This window comes from Triturus cristatus, chromosome 2_1, assembly GCF_964204655.1.
Source record: "Triturus cristatus chromosome 2_1, aTriCri1.1, whole genome shotgun sequence".
NCBI classification, from domain to species: Eukaryota; Metazoa; Chordata; class Amphibia; order Caudata; family Salamandridae; genus Triturus; species Triturus cristatus.
Genome location: NC_140581.1, coordinates 888333728 through 888351268, shown reverse-complemented (window position 1 = coordinate 888351268; position 17541 = coordinate 888333728).

The following is a 17541-nucleotide window of genomic DNA, read 5'->3' as shown; positions in this document are numbered from 1 at the left end:
GATCTTAGTCCCATGGGACGTGAGAAAACCTCTTTCTTTCCACAGACGTCCAAAACTATGTGCTACGCCGAAGGCGTATTGGCTATCAGTAAACACATTCACTCTCTTTCCCTCAGCTAAAACACACGCTCTTGTTAATGCAATTAATTCTGCAGCTTGGGCAGAATTCTGACTTACTCTTGCGGTCTCAACAATCGTACTCAAAGTCGTAACTGCATACGCGGCAGTCACATCACCATTCTGTAGTTTAAAACATGACCCATCGACGTACAAAGTGCCATCTGGATCTAGTAACGGAGTGTCTTTTAAATCAATCCTACCTTTTGTCTCTTCCTCAGTTCTGAAACAACAATCATGGGGCTCTGAATCACTCGACTCCTGAGTAGTCGGCAACAGCGTTGCTGGATTCAATATGTTGCATCGCTTGATCTGAATGTGACTTGCCAAAAGCGTCAGCTCATAGCCTGATAGTCTAGCACTGGTGAGGTGCTGAGTTTTTGTTCGATTCCTGAGTGTATCCACAGCATGTGGAACCATGACTACTAACATGTTGTTCATGACTAGTCCAGCAGACTGTCGAATAGACACTGCAGCTGCTGCTGTAGCTCTCAAACAACTTGGCAACGCTCTGGCTACCGGATCTAATGTGGATGAGAAATATGCACAAGGCCGCTGTTTGTCACCAAATTGTTGCGTTAATACACTCAACGCACAACCTTCTCTTTCATGGACATATAAAGTAAACGGCTTACTGTAGTCAGGAGTACCCAACACAGGAGCTGAACACAGCGCATCACGTAAGTCGGAGAAGCTCTGTTGACATTGATCAGACCATGGCAAAGGGCTCGGAACACCTTTTCCAGTCAGGGCCACCAATGGTTTCGCCATGAGAGAAAAATTTGGGATCCATTGCCTGCAGTATGACGTAATACCCAAAAACGCACGTACTTCTCTCTGTGTGCTTGGTACAGTCATCTGCGAAATTGCTTTGATTCTCTCTGGGGTCAACCTTCTTCCCTCCTTTGACAAAAGATGACCTAAGTAGGTCACTTCTTGGCAACAATATTGCAGTTTAGAAGGTGAAACCTTGTGATGTAAGTCTGACAAATGACGTAATAAAGAAATTGTAGCTATTTTACAAGTTTCCTTGTCATCAGCAGCCAGTAAAAGATCATCTACATATTGGATCAGAGCAACACCAGGAGGAAGTACAAGAGCATCTAATTGACTCTTCAATGCCTGGCTGTAAATTGAGGGGCTCTCACAATAACCTTGTGGAGCGCGTTTGAATCTGAAACTGCGACCTCCTAAGGAGAAACCAAAAATGTCTCTACTTTCCTCGGCTATCGGAATGCTGAAGAAGGCATTCTTCAAGTCGATCACTGTAAACCATGAGGCTGAGGCAGGAATCAACGTCAATAATGCAGTGATATCTGGTACCACAGGAAACTGCGGAATCACTATTTTGTTAACTTCTCTGAGGTCAATCACAAATCTGTAGATTGGAGGTTTAGACGGGTCAGTGCGTTTTAAAATCGGCAGAACAGGACTATTGCAGACATTTCCTCTAGTTTCCTCTATCACATCTTTCTGTATTAAGTCTTTCACAATCAGCAAGAGTGCACGTTCACCTTCATTCGAAATCCGATACTGTGGGATTCGTGGGAATCTAACATTCGCTTTCAGACTTACCACATAAGGGGGAATTTCCAAAAGGCCTACATCGTTAGGACCAGTCGCCCAAAGAGTATCAGGGAGAGAACGCAGCTCCAGTGGGAGCTTATCCATCGACATATACATTGGAGAGATGACTCTTTTGCCTAATGTGAGCTGTACTCCTGAAGGAGAACAGTACAGTGTCGCATGCAGGCGTTTCAACAGATCTAAACCAAGCAGATTCTCATTACAACCGGTTGTTAGGATAAGGGGTGCTTTTAGTTCGCATGGCCCAACAGAAATTGATAAAGGACTAGAAACAGGATTGTGAACAGGGGCGCCTGAGAAACCTACTGAAGTGTTCGTTAAGCCAGACAAAGGTGCGCCAGGGAGTTTCGCGTGCATAATTGAACTTTTTGCCGCACCAGTATCCAACAGAAACGGTTCGACCACACCTGATGTAACTACTGTGACATAAGGTCCACTCTGATCAACTGGAACTGATACTACTCCCTCTCTTTGCCTGTGGCTGTCCTAGTACTCGCTTCTCTGAATCTCTTCATTGTGATCATAGTAATCTTCAACATGATACTGTGGAGATCTACCTAGTTGCGCAGGTTGTACATTTCGCTGATCGAAATAATTTGATGGGCGATCGGCCTGTGGTGTCATTGTACCACGTCCTCTACCTCTAGGAGCTTGCATAAACCCAACATTACCTCTCTGAGCTGGGACACCACTAGTCTGTGCGTGCAGTACCGGACACTCATTCTTATAATGACCCTCCTTTTTACAATAGGCACACTGATTCCATGCTAACTGTTGTCGGGAAAAACCATAATTAAATCTTTGGGACGTCCCTTGCTGGAATTGTGGCTGTTGCTGAAACTGGGGTCGCTGCTGTGAATCTGACTGAGTCGAGCGAGGCGGATACGCCTGTTGCAATAGTACTTTAGTCTTCAAATCTTTTGTCTTCTTTTCTGACTTTTCCTTCTCTTCTTTCTCTCTATTCTCGTAATACTGAGCAGTTGCAAGTATCTGTGCTGTCGTCGACACTGCCCATGCACTTTCAGAATCCTTTAACTTGTTACTAAGCTCAGGTAGTAAATTAAACACAAACTTGTCGACAAACAACCTCTGGCCTCCCTCAGTACTCATATCTTGCCCACTGTGGTCTACGAAGGTCTCTTCAAATCTAGTGAAAAAGTCAGAGACGCTTTTGTCCTTCTTTTGCTTGCATGCCGATAGTTTATCCCAATTAACTCGTAACGCTGGCATCAGCGTTTTCATCAGATTAATTATTCTGCCAGGTAAGGCAGCAATCAGAGGTTCAGGTTTAGCACCGCCAACTTGTTGCGCATTTGCTGCTACAATAGCTGGCCAATCACCTCCTAGGGCGACTGGGTGGTTCTCTTGCCGAATCTTGGCCCATATAGGCTGTGGCACTACATTGCCAAATAGCATTTCAATGTCTGCCAAATTCATGACACACGCTTGAACTGTCTGTGTTAACTCTTTATAATAACCAGCAGGGTTTTTACGCGGGTCCGGCAGCGCTTGTTTTACTGCTAATACTTCGGCCCGCTTCCAAGGGATGTGTATCCACACTCTCTGGAATTGTGCCGGAGCAGCTGCAATACCATTAGCCCCATCAGCTTGAACTGCATCACGCCATATCGGTGGAACTTCCCTCATCGGATATTGACCTCGTCTTTTCCTAGTAATCGGTGAACCATCAGGGTCCCTTGGCGCTCGAAGAGTGAAATCATCCCTATAAGCTAAAATCAGTTCTATCGCTTCCCTTACTTCTGAACCTATCACCATTCCTGCGGCAAATTTCTGCTGAACATTTATCAGATCAGAGGGGATGGAATCTAAGTCATCATCTTCCCATTCCTCACGCACAAGAGAACACATCATGTCAAAAACATAACGTTGAGTTGGTTCATTCCATTGCATAAAGGTATCTAACACTCTTCGTGCATCATACTTCGCAGCTTTCGACATCCACCTAAGAGCTGTCGAATCTAACATTTCTCGTTTCTGGGGACCAGGAAGCTGGCTACGTCTCTGTATAGAGTCAGAAACGGGGGTCCCAATTAAAGACCTGTAGAGAGGAGTTAAGATATTAGTTACAGAGTCGGTTATTTTCCGACGAACGGAAAGCGGAGTCAGAATGTTCACAGGGTTCGGGGACAGGGCAGCTGGAGCAGATGAAATAGTAAGGGTGGGAGTAGCAGGTAAAGCAGTTTGCGAAACGACAGGCAAAGGCGGAACAGGCGACCCAGGAAGTGGGGGTGCCGAAGGAACATTAACCACTGGAAGGACAGGAGCTGGAATCAAAGTAAGTGGAGCAACTATTCCAGGCTGACCAGCAGCTGGCTGTACAACAGGTAGTAACTGTGGTGCTGTGATACCCTGTCCATACGGTGGAGGTGAATTCAACAGGTAAGACAACAGAGGATCCTTTTCATGGTCCTCTATCGGCTTAGTAGGACAAGATGGCAATACAGGGTAACATTTATCAATTGCCAAATTATATTTTCTATTCGCCATCTCCATTGCTTTCTCAGTCTCGTTGACATGCAGCTGCCTAGCAGACTCCATTAAAGTTAACCCTTTCTCTTTCTGTTCTTTCTTCGTCTTCTTAATTTCTCTCTGTTTGGCTTCTTTACGCCATACGCGAAAAGAATCAAACATTGCCGGCCGGGCTTTTCTTTTAAACAACTTCATTTCTAGATTGTCTAGAATTTCGCTTTCGAAGCTACCATGCGGTGGCCAACTAAGGACACCAACCACCAACTAAGGACCCCGCCACCGCCAGAGCCAACCTGCACGAAGGGATGAAAAACGTGGCCGAGTGGATGACGACCAGCCGCCTGAAACTGAACACAGACAAGACGGAAGTCCTCATCCTGGGCTCCTCACCCTCCGCCTGGGATGACTCCTGGTGGCCCCCCGCCCTGGGCAACGCACCCAAACCGACAGACCACGCACGCAACCTGGGCTTCATCCTGGACTCCTCCCTCTCCATGACCAGACAAGTCAACGCCGTCTCCTCGTCCCGTTTCAACATCCTGCGCATGCTACGTAAGATCTTCCGGTGGATCCCCACCGAGACCAGGAAAACGGTCACCCAGGCCCTCGTCACCAGTCGACTGGACTACGGCAACGCCCTCTACGCCGGTACCACCGCCAAGCTCCAGAAGAGACTCCAGCGGATCCAGAACGCCTCGGCGAGACTCATCCTCGACGTCCCCAGACGAACTCACATCTCCAGACACCTGAGAGACCTGCACTGGCTCCCGATCAACAAAAGAATCACCTTCCGGCTCCTCACCCACGCACACAAAGCCCTACACAACCAAGGCCCGACCTACCTCAACAGCCGCCTCAACTTCTACGCTCCCAAACGCCACCTCCGCTCGACCAGTCACGCCCTCGCAGCCGTCCCCCGCATCCACAGAGCGACAACAGGAGGAAGATCCTTCTCCCACCTGGCCGCCAAGACTTGGAACGCCCTCCCCAACGACCTACGCCTGACCCAAGACCACCTCTCCTTCAGGAAGAAGCTCAAGACCTGGCTGTTCGAGCAGTAGCGGACCCCCCCCCTAGCGCCTTGAGACCCTCCGAGTGAGTAGTGCGCTTTATAAATGCCTATGATTGATTGATTGATTGATTGGTATAACGGACCCATACTTCATTATACGCAATAGGACCTACACCGTGTTTACAATAGAGCTCATATGTGGGAGTTCCAATCGGAGGAACCGAACACGAATTCTCCAACCGGGAATCCCCGTTGCAACGTAACCAGGACAGGAAACAATTACTACTGTTAGTCATGACAAACAAAGACAAATTCCAACCAAAATGCGCAGGGAACTTAGGCCTACCAAAATGAACCAATACCAAAACAAAGATTATCTAAACAAGAGCAACCAATGATAATCTACGAATTAAACCAGAGCAACAAAGAACAACCAAACTGAGCGTAACCCACTTAATACTTAACTGAAATGTGGAAGACGTCACCAAGGAGAACCCGTCTACGTCTCGCCGTACTAAGGTCTGCACCTCGGGTCCAAGACAGGGCGACAGTCAGGGCAGCGGTCCTCTGTAGCCGTCTGGGAACGGGAACCCTCGTGGAAGAGATCGTCGGGCCACTTTTACGACATGCAGGGATCGATGAAGCGGGGTACCTCCCTCCGGAATCTTCACACGAAACTCCTCGAACTTTTCAGGCTTTGGACCGGTACCGGATGACGTCGCCCAACGATGGGCGCCAATTTGAGGTTCTGGACTTTTAAGAGTCCAGAGGTGTCAGGGAAACAACACCCGAAGACCCCTGAGTTCCTTCCTGTCTCGGTGCACAAATAAACAGAGACGCGGGTTTCTCGATGGTGGCGTCAGAGACCAAGATTATTCACTGCAGGGACACAGAAGTCATAGGAACCACACAGAGGCAGAATCTACGAGACTGTTCAAATTGCATTAAGTGGGTTGTTCCTTAAATACACGAAAAATGTCTTTAGGCAACATTACACGAATATTTCTCATGCCCAACCCGGTATCCCAAACAAACAGTAAATAGACATCAAACAATAACTAATTGTAGGTTTTCGGTATTCGATCAGGTCCCCTTGTCAGTTTTCCATTCTTTGCCCGATCCTCCCCATCATAAAAATCGTAACCTCCCCATCGTAAAAGCCCAGAAGGAGAGGAGCAGAGCCAGGTGCAAAGGATTGAAAAGTAGGATAAGAGGTGTTTATGGATCATAAACAGGCATGGCTACCGTCTTCGGCCTTTCAGTCAGGACAATGGACACGAGAACCAGTATAGCAGGACTGGCCTCAGGCAAGGGAGGCAGCTTCATTCTGCCTAGTCATGCAGCGTCAGCCTTTCTCGGGGCTCGAGCTTACGTATCCTTAACAAGGTGATTCTGCCGGGGTCATCGCCCGTTCATTGACTATGTGAGGGCAAGAAACAAAATGGATGCCGTAACTAAAATGGATGCCATGACTTAACAACAGAATGCCCTATTTCTCAGTGAATTCATGCTAGTTGCGCAGCGAAAACACTGTCATGCATATAATGGATCATTTACGGTTCATTGGTACCAAAATCGTGTCAGTACTACGATACCGAATACACGGGTTCGGATCGCTACAGAACCTGAGAATTAGTGTTGAGGTTGCAGTTACTGTGAGTGTAGAACATCTATTTTTTGCCGGATCCTTCCATTTGCTTTACCCTATGCATCTGATATTTAATTTATACAATAGCCTGCTAAAAATATGAACAATAATTTAGCCAGTAAAATACCCACATTTTGTTCTTTGGTATATAAATAAAATATCTTTCCCACTTTCATATGAAAAGAGATATTATGTTTTTTAATGGCTTAAGTATCCATGCCACTTTTAAGAGTATTATAGAAAAAGTGATGTATGGAATGCTTGAATTATTCTCAGCCACTGGTAATTATTCATCCCAGTCCATCGTTACTGTTAGACCCAGCGGTTTCCGACTGACAGAGACGCATCATAGCCAGTCATAATCCACTGCTCTAGATAGGATGAGTGCTATACATGAGTTCAATAACCTGTGCTCACCCTTAGGTAACTTGACACTGAGCAGTCAGGCTTAACCTCAGGGCCCAAGTATAAAGCATTAACACAACACCACCCTCACAATACACTGTGTATGCCACAAAAAGACTCCACACCATGTGTATAAAACAGTTGTATTTGTATTTCACACGCTGAAATCCAACAAGATACACACTATATATACGCTTCACAGTTTTATGCAATTGTCAAACTTTCCCATTCAAAAAAAGGTCAAACAGTCACAGGTCTTTGACTATGCCTTGTGACTCAGCCCCTCTGTCATTTAACTACACTAGCCAACGATACACGTTGCCTCTTATGGCCCCCGTTAAGTAGACAGTCGGAACCACCTAACACAGAAAGAAACAGTTACTTAGTTCTGTCCATCCAGATTAGAACTCCAGTCGCCCTATGGCAATCTGTCATTTAACTACACCAGACAACGATACACGTTTCCCCTGCTGACGCCCCATTGATTAGACAGCCGGGACCACCTCACTCGGAAAGAAACAGTTACTTAGTTCTATCCATCCAGATTAGACCTCCAGTCACCCTATGGCACCTGCATGAGTGCAGGATTGCGATCCCCTCCCAGTGGACAAAAGGTTGTGTTATGTACGTCAAGAAGCCGAGGAGTATCTTTGTAGATTCTTTATTAAGTCTTAGTTACAGGTTAGCATCCATGTAAAGCAGCCTGCTGCTCAGCCCATCTTAAACTGTCACACCTCACCACACATGCACCTAAACATTTCAATCATCTCCATCACACCAACATTCCACTCAGAACACTCACACTGGCTGAGCAGCTAGAAGTCAGGTAACATAGAAGAAGCATTAGTAAATAGGCAGGATATAACAGGTTGTGACCCAGGAAGCTAGTGTGCTTCCAAGTCTGGAGAAATGTTTCCCCTCAGGTGGATATGTGAACTGCCGTAGTCCCCGACAGTCAACTGTAGGTGTCCACAAGGCACACAAAACCCCTCGGACTTTGTAACGATTTTCTCCACAACAAAGGACCTGGTGGACGTGGGTCCAGGGAGAGGGAGCCAATGACCCCGGCTCGAGACCATGATATCAGGCAGTGTCGTCCTCCTGGTCTGGAGGTCAAAGATAATCTCAGCTCCCAGCTCAGGTTCCCTCAACACCCCTTGGACACCACATGCTGTGGAGCACAAGCTAACATAGGTCCTCTTGGTTGCAAGCATTGGTCCCTCAGACTCTTCAAGCTACCCCCTCACTCCTCCAACTCCTCACATCTCGGCACCTCAGATGGCTGCTGATCTTTCCGAACACACTCCTCTGCCCAGCGTGATGTTGGTGTATGTCAGGACGGTCCTGGTCCCAACCAATGATCACTTCCACCCATTTCCGTCACACCCGGTGTGGTTCTTACGATCTAATGGAAATGGTGAGATCTTTTGGGTCACTTGGATCTTGTGGACAGGAGGCCGGCTAACCGTCCCTTGAAGAGTACTTCAGGACCCAGCCACAACAGTTGCCACTTAGCTGCAGGCCAGGAATGTCCAGGCAAAATCCACCAAGAGAGAGTCCCCTTCATGGAGCATGACAAGCTCCAGCCAACCACAAGTCTGGGGATACTCCAGTTGCAGTCCATTCTGCCCTAATAATTCCTCGTGTCAATGTCCCAGTGTCGAGCCAGCGTAGTATGGTTCCAAATCCAAATTTAGCTCTACTTTCGTTGACAGGAGCCCCAGCAGTTATACACACATTAGCCTTTGAAGTGTCGATCTGTTCAAAAGGCCACCTTTGAAAAGCGCAGGCCCCCTCTAAATTCTGTACTGTCTGCTATCCTACCCTGGGAGGTTAGATCATTATCTTTAGTGGGGCCAAGACCCTACCACTTGGAATGCAGATGCCAATTCCACCCCCATGTAATCATCCCAGAAAGGCCCCTTAGAGTCGGGGGTCCCCAATTTCCCATGAGCCACTAATTTATGGCCTTCAATCAGGAATACACAGATGTAGCTGTCCCCCTAGCACCCAGATGTGATTTGGAGACAGGTCGGCAGGCACATAGAGCCATGAGCATTAAAATGCCATCTTTCCAAAAAGTGACATTTCCACACATATAATGGTGGATCCACTCAAACTACCGGAGAGGATTCGCCGTTACGAACTAATCGATATCAAACACGATACTGCTATTATGCTGCCCATAGGAAATACGGCTCAATAGCCCTTCCTTACATTCCCCCATGCTAATCCAATGCAAGAAGCAGGCCCTGTCGTGCAGAACACACTACCCGGTACCATTGACGACGCTTGCATGTAACACCCACACACACATCACATGCCCTACCTCTTCCTAACATCGCACCCTGCCCTCAGGGAGAACTCCAATATAGCAAGAGAATTGCAGAACCTTGCCACATAGCTTTTTAAATGCCAACCCAAGTAACAGTAACCTGTGCACACAGGCCCCACCCGGGCAAACCTGTGGCACAATCGATGAGCTACCTCTGAGGACACATAACCAGTGCTGTAGGCACACTGAGGAGCATTCGCACCCTGCCCTCAGGGAGAACACCAATATAGTAAGAGAAATGCAGAACCTTGCCACATAGCTTTTTAAATGCCAACCCGAGTAATAGTAACCTGTCCACACAGGCCCCACCAGGGCAAACCTGTGGCATAATCTATGAGTTACCTCTGAGGAACATAACCAGTGCTGTAGGCCCACTGAGGAGCGTCCGAGATGCATACCCTGGGTATATGTCTTACCCCTTGGCAAAGGACTTACAGCTAACACGAGTCAGTCAATCATTTATATGACGATCACATCACTTTGGGACTGAATGACATTGTCAAAATTGCTCAAAGTCTAAAGGCCAGCATCCAGATCAGCGGAAAACTGGGAGGGAGAAAAGCAAAAAGTTGAAAGTGTCATTTCTAAAAGTTACTTTGCAAACCGTGCCACCTCGGTTTGGACCTAGCCGTATGCAAGTTAGTCTTGACTTGCAACAATGGAAGCAGTCCAGCCTGAACCACCTAGCTAGGTTCTCTCTGAACCAGAACAAAAGCAACATAAGCTTGTGTTATTCCCTTATAAGGGCATAGCTTGGTTTCAGTGGAACAGTATGCACAGGATCAATGTATGGGCATTCACCTACCACATAGGGCATCACACTTAAGTATACAAAAAATAATTATCAGTGGCTGAGAATAATTCAATTATTCAATCCATTTGTTTTTTGTATTCTTCAGTGTGTCACCCTAAGTGGGACGGGTATGCCCAGATGTAGGTCGCATGCACACTGTGCAATTGGAACTAAGCTATACCTGGCTGATGATCAATAATAAAGGTTAAACCGGTCCTGGGTTGCTTGTGTTCTGGTTCAGGAAGGACCTGGCCTGGCAGTTCAGGCTGAACTGTTTCCATTAGAGCATGGTGAAGGCTGATGTGCAAATGGCCAGGTCCAAACTGAGGTAACACACTGTGCAAAATAATGATGTACCAGGATGCAGCCTGATTCATTACCAGTGACTGAGATTAATTCAAGCCTTCCACCCATCACTGTTTTTGTATACTTCAGCTTTGAAAGTGTGGCATGGAACATAGAATACATTTTTATTATCTATACTTCTTGATCATGTTCATGTTTGCACATGTTTAATTGTTTTCATAAAGGTTAGCAATGATGTAATAAAGAGATATTCTAACTGCTTCAAATGCTTACTCAAACCAATTGATGTTGGAAGGGAACTTTGCTCTAGATACCCAGGTAATATTTACCTGTGACAAGGAAGGAACAGCAATGAGTCGGCTATTTAGGGTTTGGCAATGCTGACAAAGCCACCTAACAATTGCTACTGTACTGTCCGCCCAAACTTCTCATTCCCATTAGTGTGGAGGGGATTTTCTGTTCTAAACTCACCATCCCCTGTACTCCAAATTAAGTAAGGGGGTGCAGGTATTGGACAAACTGGAAAAACAGCAATGGGAAACCCTCCCTGTTGATGGACTGCACTTGGGGATGGGATTGTGAATTCTGGCATATTTAGGACTGGATTATAACACTGTTTTGTTCTTTTCTGTAAGTTTATCCCACTGTTGACCATGAAAGGTAAGACTATTACTGCAAAATGAGTATTAAAACAATATGTGGAGACCTTCCTGCGGCAAGTGAAACCTGGTGCTAACTTTGGGAGCAAAAAGCACACATGCAGTATTTGAATATATTAGAAGTGGGAAGAAAATGCCCTACTAGTATGGTATCTCTCAGTCCAAGATGTTCAATGAGTTTGATATCCTTTTATTTAATATTGTGTATCTAAGTGTTGTTTATTATATGGTATGTTTGAAAATTATTTATTGTCTTAATTCTATTTGAATTATTATATACATTATTTTGACTTTAAATAATTTAAGACTGGTTTGTAAGGTTAGTAGGGGAATTGGGTGAGAAGTGTTTTAAATTGTTTTTCACATTGTATGTTGTTTTCTATTATTTTAAAATGTTGGGTTTTAAAAAATTATTTTATATTTGTATTTTTAGTTTTTAGTTAATTTCAAATTCGTATTTCTTTCCAATTAATTACTGAATTTGTTTTAAATAAAGTGTTGAATTTTGTTTGGAAATTTGAGTTTCATTTATTTTACCTTTTGGTTTTAGAATCATGGCTTACATTATTTTTTGTTATTTTTTAATGTGCAATTTAAAAGAAATATTTTTGGTATTCATTTGTATTTGTAATAACAATCTTTGTCATTATTATTGGCAATTTTTTAAGATACATTTTTATTTTTTTCTATAAAGTGTTTATAAGTATAAACGTTGTTGATGTTTCCTATTGTAACAATTGGCTTTCTTATTAGTTCAAATATTTATTTATTTCTAATCTAAATTCTGCTTTTGACAGTATGTGGTTAAGGTTGGAAAGTAAACTGTAAATGTTAACCACCTACCAAAATGCAACACTTTCACCAATGTTATAATAAGAGTATTGTATGTAATCTGCTGAAAGTTCCACAATTTCTCCAATGTGTTTACGTTTAGAGTGGGAATAGTAAATTTGCCTCGCAAGGTTCAAAACTTTCACCAATATGGTTAAATTTGGAATGACAATAGTAAATCCGATCACTGCAGCCCTAAAGTCCAATGATTTCCCCCTATGTGCTCAAGGCTGGAGTAGGACTAGTAAATCAGCCCCCCAAAGCTCAAGACTTTCCACAATGAGGTTAAGTTTGGAGTGATAATATGAAATTTAGTCCTTCCAAAGTCAGTGCAAATAGTAAATCTGCTACCCCCCTAAAGTCCAACACTTTCCCAATGTGATTAAGTTTCAAGTAAGGATAATAAATCTGACTCTCCCCCCAAAGTCTAACACATTCCGCAATGTGACACACTTTGGAGTGGGAATACTGCATCTAGTCCCCCACCTCAAAAACCAACAATTTCCTAAGTGTGGTTTATCATGGAGTCGGGATGGTGAAATTAGATCCAATCTCTAACACTCTCCCCAATGTGGTTACGTTAGGAGTGGGTATAGTAAATCTGACCCCCCAAAATCCAACACTTTCCCTAGTTTGGTTACTTGTAGAGTGGGAATAGTAAATCTAGCCCTCCAAAGTCCAAAAAGCTTCCAAATGTGGGAATGAGAGGAGGGTAGATTTCCAAGATGGCCAAGGTGTCGCAATAGCTGACAGTTCTGGTTTACCCCAGGCGAATCCCTCATATTCCGGCAGTACAAGAATTTGAAAAACCCTCAAATTCACTAACAACCTGAGATAAACTGCAATTTCATTGACATCCTGACTTTTGCAGTCTTTGAGAACCGCTGGAACTGACATTGACTTTGGCATGCTGGGTCATGGAGACCCCCAAATCAAGGAGCCGGCCGCAACGGAGTTTTGAGCGTGGCCCAAAAGGTGGTGCCTTTGAAGGGTGGGGCCAACTGTGAGCAGAGCCTATAACAACCACCTTTGAGTGTGGCAGTGAGGCAGGGCCTTCCTCCCGAGCAGCGACTGAGAACACAATATTCCCCCAAGAGATAGGGCAGGCTCGAAGAGTGGCAAAAAGGCTGCATTTGTGCTGCCCATGGCCGTGGGAAGCACAATGGACCTGGCTGAGCAGGGCCTCTACCGGAAATCAGTCTATAGTGGGACACACCAGACCACAGCACGGAGGCAAGAAAGCTGGACAATCCTGGCACCGATGATGGATAAAATAGTTGGCTGATGGGCAGATGGACATCCCCAGAGATGGCAAAGCTGGCCAGGCTTGAATTGGTGCCGCCGAAGATACAAGCGCATGAAAAATGGGGCCTGAGGAGAGGAACAACACTGATTCAGTGGGACAGAAAAGTGGAAAAGGCCCTAATTTAATTATGGCCTGGAGAGTGCAATTATCTAGCTGTCCTGCAAGACGATTAGTAATTAAATTATTGAGCAGACCCAAAACAGGGCCAATAGATGAACTTTAGCCACAAGGTGAGCAGGACAGAATGGGTTGGGGCAGTGGCACCAGCACTTTCTGAGATTCATGTGGTTAAATCTGATTTGAAGACCTCTCCCCTGTTGAACTAAAATAATAGGGAGTCGTCAGGTTGAGCTTATCCTAAGACAAGTGGCTGAGATCTGAGAGGATCCACCTGTGTCTGATCAGGGGTTAGTAACTGAGACTGTGGGTCCCAAAAAGGATACAGACCTTTGAAACACTAAAGTCAGGTGGTGATTGCTGGGAGTAATAATGAGACAGTGCCCTTGGTGTGTATCTGGGGTTTTATACCAGGTGCCATTTTCATCAATGATTGGGAAGGATAAATTCACTAAACTCATGCAAAACCACTCAATTACACAATACACTACTCCCCAACCCTTAGCAAAAAGACAAACAAGACGCTGCGCAGTCCACGGCAGACAAGACTGAGCCCACAAATTGGACCTGCCTGCGGCTATACAAAGTACTAGGGGATTGCTGGAGACAAAAACTGAAGAGCTCAGGATTGAGGTAAACCTCCGTTAAATAGCTGACAGAGTCATCACGGCAGAAGGAGATGGCATAAGTCCACTCCACACACTAAGTTATAAATGCTGGAAAAAATATGTGGCCACACAGAGATGAAGGCGCATAAAGATACGTTTGTAAGACCTTTCTATGATTCCTGGGTTTTTCTGAATGGGCAGAGGCAACATCACCAGAAAGATTTGATTACCAGTAGATTGTGTAGGTACTTCAGCCCCACGACTTGACCCTGTTAAAAATGCCATTGAAAATGCACATCACATAGGGCATTGACACCCAGACCGCTGCTAGGCACCCCACTGAAGGCAATCATAGAAAGGTTTCTAAACTATGAAGACTTGGATCTTCCACTGCAGGCAGTACAACAAAGGTTATGACAATCTATGAGAATCATTACCATTCCAATTTTTCCTTACTACACAAGAAAGTTAGAAATGCAGCGGAAGACTTTCACTGGAGTAAAACAAAATCTTAACTCTCTTATGTTGAAATATGTGTTGCAACATCAAGCACGCCTCAAGGTATTTGCAAACTGAAAGAGTAACTTTTACAACCCCTGAGGAAGTGTAGAGTTGACTAGAATGCCGAGGCTAGGTACCAATGAAAGGATTATGTGAGACCCATGGAGGCATAAGGAGAGGCTCAGGAAGAATATCTTCAAATGGCTCTACTGGAACTGGGTCAGAGAGACGGGAAATGACACACCACAATGGACACACATCTAGAATTATTGTGCAGGGTGATGATCCCACAGTGGGGGAGTGTTTTAATGTGGCGACCAGATCTTTTTTGTAGACACACAAATGTATTGAACAAATGCCGATCTGGAACAACAAGATCAGACTATATCAGAAACTGCAGAAATTTAAACTGCACCATTGAGTACAACCTGAAGCTGCAGTGGGGTTTGAATTATACCTTAGTCTGCCAAGAAGTCCTTGAAATGGTTATAGTGATGCAGCGGACACCTTGAGTGCCACACTGTATCCTAATGTGAAGGAATATGTGCATGTGAAGTGTGGGATTATGAAATGGCGAAGTAGAGGTACAATCTTTAGATCTGATGGCAGGCAGGATACTGAGTGGTACACTGTTCTTTTCTGATTCTTTCCTGATTCTTTCCTCCTAGTGTATAAGAGAAGATAGGAAAGCTGTGCTAGGAGTTGCGCTATTGTTATGGTGATTCCTGCAGAATTATTGAACGCATTCTTAGGTTACATTTAGCTGAGGCATCTGCCCTTGACAGGGACAAGGGAGGGAATGCTTCTTACAGGTTTAGGTTTTATTTCCTTGGTTTGGGGTTATATGTTTACAGTTCAAACAGTATGCATCTGCTTCAGAATACTGTGATGCCGGTAGCGCATCAACTCATTTGACACATGCGTGCATGCCTTATTCACCAAAGCTACATCTTACAGTCGGTTGGAAATAACTGACAGAAAATCAAATCTTGGAATGTAAGAGGCTTAAAATACTATGCCAAGCATTTTAGGGCACTTGCAACCCTCCAGAGGCAGGGCCTGTTGAACACAGAAATTGATGAAGTATAGACAAAATGGGGGGCACATCACTAATGCACACTATTCAGCTTATTCTAGGGGGAGTTTGATTTGGATTGCAGCAGGGATCCTATTTTAGAACAAGGTGACTATCGCTGATATATAGGGCCAATATGTGTTTTTGTGTGGTATACTGGATGGTATTGATACTGGTTGGCGAAGTTTATTGTTTTAGGAACATTATTGGATTGGGAGCCCTGCATCTAAATACACAATTCATTTGGGGGGGAGACTTTAATTGCACAGAAAGTGGATGGATAGATTGACATCCACCTAGGGAGATGGTGTTCCTTCGCTAGCTGCTCCATGTAATTGAACTCAATGTGCCCAATAACATTAAAAATATTTCGGGAGCCAGACAGGTTGCTTGCTTCATTGATTTGGGCTGGCAGATATAGCTGGATGAAGTTGGGCACTTTGAAACTCCCTTGGATGAAAGGTGGGTTGGATTTGCCTGCCTTTTTTCTTTACTGTGCTGAAGCTCAGTTACAACATGTAATACACTGGTTTGACTAGAATGATAATTGAGAGAAAGCACTAATGGCAGGGACCTATCCCTCTCATAGTCTGACATATGCCTTTAAAATGCATAAGAAGGCAGGACAAACATTGCCTTATCGAATCATCCTTGTGGCTGAGATATGGTAAACAGTGTCCATGGTGGTTTTGAGGCGACACCCTTATAGCCCGAACATTCTGTTATGAACTCTCTTGCATTGTCAAGATAGTGAGGGGAGCTGAACATCTTTTCCAGATGAAACGCCTACAACAGAGATGATGACAATGTTCCTGTACATGGCAGGTTGTAGGCATTTGATCACTTATCTTTACTCTGTCATGGTTTCAGACCGGAGCGGGTGCACAGATATTTATAATGTTTTAGGCATTTTAGATCCTAATAATTTGAGAGCATGGTTGTCTCTACACATTAGTTAAGTCCCTCCATGTTAGATACGCAGCTATGATGCCACATTCAGACATACAAGCCAGGGATGACATAAAGCCCCTTTGGTCCGACTCATCTGACTTCATTTTAGGTAGGCCCCGTGGCCATTTTACATCATGGAGGTCATCACCCTTCTCAATTTATGCAGAATCATCATGGCTGCCATTTAATGCAGATGTCGTCTGACCTCATCTTTCTAATAACTGTGAAAGTGTCATGATGTTTGACAGATGACATAGACTAGATATAGCACCTTATGCAACAAATGTCTAATTGGCATGTCATGGTAAAATAAGTACAGACATTTAGTTAAAATAGTGTAGTCTGAAGTGCTTCCTCTTATGTCAGAAACTCCAATTACTGATAAGATTTAATATATAAGGACTGCCATTTGACCATTTGACACTTCACCAAGGTCATTGCAGGAGATTCTGCCAGAAGATGATCTCACCTACTGCAGACACATTTCTTAGATGCTACATCTCACTCAGTGCTGCTAAGACTGAGTCCCACAGAGAGGGTGCTGCCTCACCATGTGTTTGCCCTTTGCCGGGAACACCGCCTTCACGCTTCCACTGATAACAACTGCTCTTTCTGTTCACAAGCTATCTAGTGCATCTGATCTCCCTGAGAAACTCTAGATTGCAAGTTACTCTGCTGTCCATGTTCTCTCTAAGTATAGTGCATAGGAGTAGATTTCAGAATGTTTTGAATGACATTCTAAACATCTTAGAAATATTATTCTTGTTACTTACAGCGTGCCTTCTTGCTGTTTTAATGAT